Source organism: Pogoniulus pusillus, chromosome 12 (genome assembly GCF_015220805.1).
Source record: "Pogoniulus pusillus isolate bPogPus1 chromosome 12, bPogPus1.pri, whole genome shotgun sequence".
Lineage (NCBI taxonomy): Eukaryota > Metazoa > Chordata > Aves > Piciformes > Lybiidae > Pogoniulus > Pogoniulus pusillus.
This window is the reverse complement of record NC_087275.1, coordinates 15,394,533-15,404,861: the sequence shown is the minus strand read 5'-3', so window position 1 is coordinate 15,404,861 and position 10,329 is coordinate 15,394,533.

Genomic DNA, 10,329 nt, shown 5'->3' with positions numbered 1-10,329 from the left:
TCTGCAAAATAGCTAATGTATATAACATTATTTCCATTAAACTCCTTATCTCGACCACAGGGCTTCTTGTGATATTTTCCCTCTCTATTTTGGGAGGATGAGGGAGGGCTTGCTTGTGAGAGTGGACTTTCTTAAACCAGGACAGTCTGTTTTGGTGCTCAGTGTGGGGCCCAAAAAAGCATCTGAAATAAATTAAGTGAGATAAAGAGAAGGTTCAATTAAGGCTTGGTAAAAGAATTTTGTAAAAGGTGGGGTTTTTTTCCCCCATAATATGTTCTCCACGTTGATGCTTTTGCTTTCCAGTGGTAGCTGAGGCTATTATGTGGCTGTACTGGATACTGCCATATTATGATATGGTTACTCCTCTAGCTACTTGATTTAGATGTAATCTCACCCAGTTGATGGATGAGGTTTTGTCCAAAGTAATACAGGTCTCTCTCAAGTATACCACCTGGAGATCTGCCTCAAGACTGGATAGTTATGAGTGGTGGGGTGTGTGGGAGAGTGTGGGCAAGTGCCTAGGACAGTGGTCACCTCGGATTTATTGGAATTTCACCTCTGACCAAGTGCAAAATCTTCACAAATCAGTAAAATATTTGGAGAAAGTATGCTGTCATCCTCTAAGTTCCCAAGAGTCAGAAATCACTGCAGTGTGTTTGGGCCTGGCCCATGCTTATTGAACCCTTCTCATCACTGTTCATTGTGTTCAAGGACAAAAGACATATACAGGCAGTGGCTACTCATGCCCCAACAGCAGGCATGGCACCTGCACCAGAGAACTAGCCCATGCCAGTATGTCACCCATGTGTGAAAAAAAATGTACAAGGAAAGCGGTTCACATTGCAAAGGATGAGGATGAACCAGGGCCATCAAGGGAACAAGAGGAAGAGACAGAAGTTGTCACTTGGTCTTTATCCCTGGTCTTGAAAGACGACCAAGGACAAACAGTGGATGAAACAAGTAGCAGGTTCTGGCAATGGAAGGGAAGTCTTGATTCCTCTGTACAGGCCTGTGTTTCACCGTGATGGGAACTGTCCTGGAAGATCAAGAGAATCCAAGAGAACATGTTCCATTCACCCCCTCTATGGTCCTCTATTTCAGCCATGAGGAGCAGGTGCAGCCTGAAGAAGAGAAGGAGACCTTATAGCAGCCTTCTAGTACCTGAAGGGGGCCTACAAGAAAGCTGAGGATGGACCTGTTTATAAGAACTTGTAGTGAAAGGATAAGTAGGAATGAATTGAAGCTGGAATATGGTAGATTTAGACTGGATATTAGGAAGAAATTCTATATGATGAGAGTGGTGAGACACTGGAACAGGTTGCCCAGGGAAGTTGTGGAAACCCTCTCCCTGGAAGTGTGCAAGGCCAGGCTGGACAGGGCCTTGAGCAATCTAGTTTAGTGGGAGGTGTCCCTGCCTATGGCAGGGGGTTTGGAACTATATGATCTTTAAGGAAGGTCCCTTCCAGCCCAAACCATTCTACGATTCTATGATTATGTATGTAGTAAAAATGGGTGTAGCTATTAGAGGGTTTAGACCAAATCAGCTAGAATACATTTTAAAAAGCAGACACAAAAATCTTGTTTAAACTATGAGGTGTAAGCACACAATGCAGTTCATTGACTGCAGAGTGGACCCTTGAAGCACTTCCTCACACTTGAAGTCAGCCTTTCCCAAAGACACAGTGTCTAAACCTGGTAAACGGGTTACCTGGATTTATTTAACCAGGTGAATTATTTGTGGTGGTAAAGATTTTAATTGCTATTGCCAGTAGCACCCCAGCCCTGCCAGGTGAGCCAGCCTAGCGCAGCCTTGAGCTGATCACCCTCAAGCACTGCTGCATGCCACACGCCCTGGCACTGGGCAGTCCCTGGCTGCAGATTAAAGACATTGGTGGGGGATCTGAGGGGGACTATTGGCACTGTTTGTGCTGCCTGGCTGCTCAGAGAAAGCACACTGGAGATTTTGTCTGTAAGACAGCTTTTGGAAGATTTGGCAGTGGCCATCAGCATGGTGGTGGAAATGACCAAATCCTCTGTATTGACTCCATTTCTGTCAGGTTCCACAGATGGAAGGAGTTGCTACGCTCCTTGCTGGTGCCCAGAGGGACCAGGAGTAGGCGTGCTTGCGCCATCCTCAACAAGGCTGATTCAGTCTCTGGTGTCTTGGTACAGGAAGCTCAAGCTACATCTCAACGCCAGGAAAAGCTGTAAGTGATAGTGTGAGACCTGCCAGGCTCTTGTAGAGTGAAGGCAAAAGGTTAGCTTAGCTGCTGCAGGCACACTCTTCACTCTTCCATCTTTGAGACTGTATGTGAATACTATTTGGTCTTAGATGAAAGAAATGACTTCTCTCCTTTCAAAGCTGACTTCTCTAAATTATCAGACGTACAGCCTTGCATTGCCCTGAAGCTGCTGGGTGCATTGCAACAGTCAGAATAGGGAAGGTATTCCAAATCTGGGGATATTTCAGCACATGGTTCCTAAGACTGGTTTTCTCTTTTACCCCCAAAACATGAAGAAATGTAAACAGAACAAGACCAAACAAACAAAAAAAAACCAACTACCCAACCAAAAACTCAAAAGAACCCAACCCCTCATAATGGATTCCACTAACATGTCTTGTGTTGAAAGGCAGGAATCAAGCAATGCCCCTGATCATGCTCTAGTTTGGGTTTCTGTTGAATGCCTTATTCAGAATCAGCTTGGCTGTCACTGAAGTGCATGTCCTAGTGGATCACCCTGCACACACACACTGACTTTATGCAGACTTTTTAGCCTATTACTTTTCTTAAGAGATGCTAGCTATCGCCTCTAGACATGTGCATTCCTGTTCTTTGCATGCACTCCCCATGCCTGACCCATAATGAGGGAGCTCAGAAGTCACAAACTCTGGTTTGCAGACACCATGGAGGGTTTAGAAGCTAAACTCAGTATAAATTTGTAAGAGTATCATGGCCCTGCTCCCCATATACAGGCTTGGAAATCTGTTTTGTCAGTGTGTTCTGAGATCAGGCAGCCAGTAAGCAATTTTCATATCCTAATGGCTTCTAAATTGCTGAGGATTTAACGGGAAGGGAAAATGAGCTGGAAATGCTGACAGTACAGATCTGTATTTCAGGAAAGCACATAAGAAAAAAAGACTTCTTAGTCCTTGAAAAGGCTGATAAGCATGATGTAACAGAACACTGAAACTTTGAGGCCTGGACCACAGAACATAATTTTCTGATGCTTGGACAGCTGTAACTGCATTAGTGGCTTTTTGTCACCGAATAGAGATAACCATACTGTACTTAGCAACCTGCATCTGATGAGTATCATGAAGTCTAATTAATAATTGTAATGTGCTTACCTGTTGACAAGGGCTGTTGATGAGTGCTAGGTATTGTCATGCATAATTGAGGAGGATCTAACATTATAGCCATAAACTGGAAGATTCTCAGATACTACCGAGGTGAGAATTGTGTGAAGCAAATGAACAGATTGGTATCACTTACATACTGCTGCAACAGCATCTGTCAGATAGTGAACCGCAGGCAGGAATGCTCCTGGGACAGCAACTGATGGATTCAGAAATCTTTCACCTTTATCTCCACGGACATTGGTTGATATATGTCCATTCTATCAAAACTGTACTGTTCAGGAATGTGTTCAGCCCTTTAGACTCTGTGTGAGTATTAGAGTATCTCCATTCTGGGGCTGAAATAGCTTCTTTAGGCACCTGCAAAGCTGCAACTTCATCTGTTCATCACCAACATCTATGGTGCTCCCTGCCAGCAAGGATATTGTGGCACAGCACTTGATTCATATGTCATGGTAGATTTTCTTCTCATCCGGAGGCACAGACATACGAAGTATCCACTCGGATGGGTTTTTTACATGGTTTCATGATGAAGGAAGCTCCTGCTTGCCCTGGCATTGCCCTGGTTGAAGGCCACTTTTGCACAGCTCCATACTCCCCAGGCATTAAATTGTAGGAGTCCAGAGGGCTGGAGATGATGCAGTGCCTCTCCACTCCAAATGTTCTCCTGGGTGACATTAGCATGCTCTTCTCAGGTGGGCTGGAGGAGATGTCCTCACTTGTCACTGTCATGCTTGCTTCCATGTAGGTCCACACAAGTTCTTCAAGGATTAAAAACAACTGAGTCTATCTTCTGGTCAGAACTTGTGAAGCCCATATTTTGCTTTCTGTGGAAATAAAGATTGCTCACATTAGAATAGGGCAATGGGATTTTTACAACTGTCCTCAGCTGTAGTGGGAGCAGAACCAAATATGGCACTTGGTATTGGAGAAATTCTGTAATAACTGATCAGTAACACAGCATTTGATGCACTAATTGAAATTCTACTGCTTATTCTCACTTGGACTATTGCAGAGCAAAAATGTACATATATTAAAAGTACTTTTTAAAAATAGATTTGTCTTTAGATCTTTACACTTAATTGAAAATATTAAGAAGAATTACAGAATAATTTGAGTAGGAATAGACCTCTAAAGGTTATCTAGCCCAACCTGGTGCAATTCACAGAGACATCTTTAAGTAGATCAGGTTGCTGAGAGCCTAGTCCAGCCTGACCTTAAATGTTTTTAGAGATGGGACATCTACCACCTGTCTGGGCAGCCTGTTCCAAGTTTTTCCCTCAGAGAGGCTGCCAGTGAAGACTGAAGCAAAAAAAAGTTGTTGTGTACCTCAGCCTTCTCCTCATCAAGGATACTTGTCCCTGCTTCCACTGCCTGTACATTTCCTTCTTGCCCTTTAGTTTAACAAGCAGGTCTTGATTCATCCACGCTAGTCTCTTGCCTTTCCCTACTTTTTCAGCCTTTTTAATATAGAAGAAACAATGCTCTGTGACTGCAGATGGCTCTGGATGACATCACCACTGCTCTGTGCTAGGGGTAGGGAACAGATTAATCATAGATTCATAGAATCAACCAGGTTGGAAGAGACCTCCAAGATTACCCAATCCAACCTATCACCCAGCCCTATCCAAGCAACTGGACCATGGCACTACATGCCCCATCCAGTCTTTTTTTGAACACCTCCAGGGATGGTGACTCCACCACCTCCCTGGGCAGCCCATTCCAATGGCAAATCACTCCCTCTGGCAAGAATTTCCTCCTAACATCCAGCCTATACCTCTGCCAGCACAACCTGAGACTGTGTCCCCTTGTTCTGTTGCTGGTTGCCTGGGAGAAGAGACCAACCCCTACCTGACTACAGCCTCCCTTCAGGTAGTTGTAGACAGCAATGAGGTCTGCCCTGAGCCTCCTCTTCTCCAGGCTCCACACCCCCAGCTCCCTCAGCCTCTCCTCACAGGGCTGTGCTCCAGGCCCCTCACCAGCCCTGTCGCCCTCATCTGGGCACATTCCAGTACCTCAACATCTCTCAATTGAATTGAGGAGGCCAAAACTGAACACACTACTCAAGGTCTGGCCTGAGCAGTGCTGAGTACAGGGGCAGAATTAACCTCCCTTGTCCTACTGGCCACACTGTTCCTGATGCAGGCCAGGATGCCATTGGCTCTTCTGAGCACACTGCTGGCTCATCTTCAGCTTCTATCTACCAGTGCCCTCAGGTCCCTCTCTGCCTGGCTGCTCTCAGCCACTCTGTCCCCAGCCTGTAGTGCTGCTTGGGGTTGTTGTGGGATTAAGGCCTGGTTTTGTTTTGTTTTGTTTTGTTTACTTTTACTTTTTCCTTCTGTTTCTAGCCCCAGAGATGCACACACCTGTGCTGCTTTTGCTCCAGACAGAATATGGAGTGTGCCCCACGGGAGTTAAATAACTACACTCACACAGAATGTGGAGGTTGACTGGAAATAATGTTTACAAAAGCAGCCAAAACCAGAAACTGGAACAAGAGGAAAGGGATACAGACAAGGCAGGAACGGCCCAGCCCCCTCCAGAACCAGGCCCGCGGCAGGCAGCAAAAGCGACCTCTCCCTGTCCCCACCGTGCCAGGCCTGCCTCCCACGCAGCAAACCCAAGCGGAGTTAGGAGCGCAGAGCAAGGCGCAGGGGAGAAGAGGCAGACACGGAAAGCACAGAGAACACTGCCTGCAAAGGCAGCTTCTTACATAGAGAAAACACAGGAGAAGGAATGGGGCAGCAAATGACGAGATCCTGTACCTTCCCCCGTGCACTCTCTATCTCCTTTGAGGAGCTGTCTTCTCTGAGGCGTTACAACTCCTCCCTACCCTGTAGCTCGCCTACCGTAGCTCAGCGTTAGGGAACTGGTGCACAGCTGCAGCCCGCGGAGCTGCCTGCGCTGCCAGCGCTGCGGCGTGAGGCAGGGGCACGGCTGCGGCGCTGCCGGAGCGCTTTCGTTTTCCCTTCGCAGAGATAACCCAGAGACAGAAGCTCTCACAGCCTGCCTTGCCAGGGGAAAAACCCGTGTGCGTGTCTGTGTATGTATGTGTGAGGAGCAGGGAAAACACGCTGTGGCAAATTGTTTGCCTCTTTGAAAAGTGGGTATCTTTGTGAAAGGGAGAAATACAGCTTTAAAAATAGTCATAGAATCATAGAATCATAGAATCAGCCAGGTTGGAAGAGACCGCCAAGACCATCCAGTCCAACCTATCGCCCAGCCCTAGCCAGTCAACTAGACCATGGCACCGAGTGCCTCAGCCAGGCTTTGCTTTGTAAAAAGTTCTTTTTGGTGTTCTTCATGGCAATTTTAATACAAAATTAAATCCAGCAGTGCTTCCCTCGTTCCCATGGATCTATATCTAAATTAAATTAATTCTATCTCAAATTAAATTCAATAGTACTTCCCTCGTTCCCATGGATCTATATCTAAATATATATCTAGAAAATTACTTCCTATTAAAAAAAGTTCGGTTTCTTTTTTAATTTGTTTGTTCCCTTCCCCCCCCCCCCCCCCCAAGGGAATTTTCATATAAAATGAAGTAATCCTTCCCTCATTCTGCAGAGAGAAGTGGTTTGGATTTTGAAATAGATTGCATGGAAAAAAATAGTGCGTTTTTCTTTCACTTATTTTTCAACTTAGTTTCACTGGTGAGACTCCTAAATTAAATATTTAGCATTTCTGTCATTGTTTAAATATTTCATTTGGAAATTTCATCTGATCATGAACTACGTTGACAGAAAAGAACATTTGCTGCAGCATATGTTGTTGTTAGAAGTCAAACCCTGCTTGGGTTGAAAAATACTGTCCTTGAAAAAAACGGCATTCAAGCCTTCTCACACTGCTTGTGCACAGCCCAACCTCGCACTCTGGCAGCACAGGTCACACTGATGAACAAAGAAGCGTTGGAGAAAATCGAGCATTTTCCCAGTGAGGATAAATTTAACATATCAGAGGAGGTGCAGCCTCTCGGCGCTGTTAATGTTTCAGGAGGATTGCTGTATCTCTGGGAAGTATTTTTTTTTTCAGTACTTTCAGGAAAGTAAGAGTGCATTGTGCCAGCTGAGCATGTGCCAGCTAATGGTTTACATTTTAATAGGCCATATTCAAACCTGGCTTTTCTGGCATATGCTTTTAGCACAAATCTGGGTGAAGGTGGTAATCTAAAAGACACAGTTGGGAAGGCTGCAGACAAAAATAAAACCATCACCATGAGGAAATAAAAACAAATTTGGGCACAGCCTCTCACCTCTGGCAGGGTCTCCTTTCCCCCTTGTTATGTAGAGAGGAGATGGCTCAGGGAATGCAGGAGATGGGAAGCTCCTAACAGATACATATAATCCAATAACAAAAAAAATTCCCAAACTTCTAAAATACATAAGGATATATGTCTCACTATTTGAAGATGTCTTACAGAATAGCTGGAGAGGGACTTTTCCATGAAGATGTGTAATGACAGGCCAAGGAATAATGGCTTCAAAACGGAAGAAGCTTGATTTAGATTTAACATTAGGAAGAAATTCTTCCCCGTGAGTGTGATGTGGCACTGGAACAGGTTGCCAGAAAATCTGTGGAGGTTCCAACCTTGGAAGTGTTTAACACAAGGCTGAAAGGGGCCTTGAGCAGCATTGTTTAGTAGATGTCCCTTCCTCTGGCAGAGGGTTTGGAATTAGATGATCTTTAAAGCCCCTTCCAATCCAAACCATTCTGTGATGCTATGGGCAACAGCTGTATACTGAAATATGAGCGAGCTGAATGACACTGTAGTTTTCTCAGAAAGAGAAAAAGGTTTGGACAGGTAAGAATGGAAATGCCAGGAACTGCTGCTCCCAAGGAGCCACAGCTTGTACGCAATCCCCAAAAAGAGAGCTCCCTGAGAACTAGCAATTTCCCACTGTGGCTCAAGTATTTGCTTTTGGTCAGCAAACAACTTTGCTTTGCATGTGGTGATCACTTTGTCTAAGATATCTTTCAGAAGAGTTCTTGCATTTTGATTGAATACTATGAATGAGAATTGATTGAATACTATGTTGAGAAAGTTCTTTCTTCTTCTTGCCTCCACTCGTCTGTTTCATTTAGAGCTTGTTTCATTTAGTCATGTAGGTATTTCATGGCACATTTGTAAAGATTTACTGTGCAGCACCCCAGCTAATTTAATAGCATGTTGGTTTATGAATAACATAGCAGATACAACACTTTTCCTTCATGTTGAGGAGTTTTGGCATCGTGCATGGGCTGGCATTGCCCAGCCACGAGTGGATCTCCTAAGGGACCATTTTAATAATGGATGCAGTTCTAGAAAGCCAGCAAACAAGGAGAATTTGTAATAAAGGAGAAGGTTTTAGCCCAGAAGCAACCTAGACCATATGGTTCCCCCATAAGATAGGAAAAGAAGTGGGTAAAGGAAAAAATATTGACATTTCCCTTTAGATGATATTTTGATCTTTCCTCCATTTTTCAAAGGCTGCCTATTTACAAATACTTATTTTAGATGCTTTTTTTTTTTTTTTAATAGTATTTACAAGGAGAAGGATTTGTCCCATTTGACCTTTGGAAAGTGCCTTTGGTGGGGTTGCACCCCCATATAAAGAGTAGAGAATGAGTCTATGTTTGTTCCCCTAGGCCTGCACTCAAAGTTAACCCAGCTATGCTCTCATAAAATTGCCTAAGCCTGAATTCCTGATCTGGACTGTTTCCCAAACCTGTTGTGTCCATGTGAAAGAAAGCAAATCGTTGTTCCCCCTTTATTTTTGCAGGCAACGAGTGCCCATGTGTGGAAGCAGCATTTCCTTCCTTCCTGCCTCTGAAACACAAAACCCTGGACAGAGTAGGCAGTCAGTGAAAAACGTTTGCAAACAGCAGTTGCCTTCATTATCTCTCTCATTCCAGAGTTCAGGACAATTTCTAAGATATGTCAAGTGAAAGACTGCAACCAGCATGCACTTCATAAGAGTGGACTCTGCTCTGTAATGTTATTGTGGGATCAAAGGGGCTTTCTTTGTAAAACAGCTTGCATATTTCTCTCTCCCCTCCTACTGACAAAAATGTGTTCTTGAGACTGAGTAGGAAAGGGATAGGGTTATTTACATGAGTGCATTGTCTGTGTGGGCTTAACATATAAGAAAAGAAAGCTTTGGATACAAGTTGATGCTGCTGCATCTTAGGCTGCAAAGAGCTCAGGCACAGCTGCTGAGAGAAGCAGCAACGCCAGCAGTGCCAGGTTGTGCCTTGAAAGATTTGTGGGAGCACCATGAAAACCTGCCAGCTACTTGGCTTCTGGCACAAAATGTGCATCATGTTACAGTGATTGCCATGCAAGGACTGAAATTCCAATTCTTCTTTTGGCCTGCTTGAGGATATTTATTGTGTTACTGATTTTTCTGTTGCTTTTCCAGAAATCATGCCAGTCTGTACTAATTTGGTTTGGAAGCAGTCATTTTGGTCATCCACGAAAATCCATTAGTGCTAAAGCCAGGCAGGTTATTGCAGAGGCAAAAGCACATGAGGAAACTTTTGGGATACAAGTCTGGATTTTTTCTATCAAAATTTTTTTAAAAAGCCAAGAAAAAGAGCAGAGAAGCCTATTCAAAAGACAGAAACCCAGAAGCTGAAAATACATGCTGCTTGTATTTATGTAAGGTCTTCACTCTGCAACAGCATTTCTAAAGCATGCATGAGCTGATTCTGTGGATTTCAGGTTAAGTGCTCTGCTGAAGAAACATCACTCTCCCTTTAGTTGTTCCCACACCACGTAGCACATATTTTGAGTGTCTCAGTCCTCCTCTCATTCTCTTAGGTTACTACAAATAACTGCAGGTTTACTGTTCTGCCTCAAAAACTCCAGTTTCTACAATATATACATTATCACCACAATGATGTTTTTATAAAAGATTAAACATTATTAATCAAATTGAAAACACTCATTATCTACTCTCAACATTTTCTCTTCAAAGCTCATAATATAGATT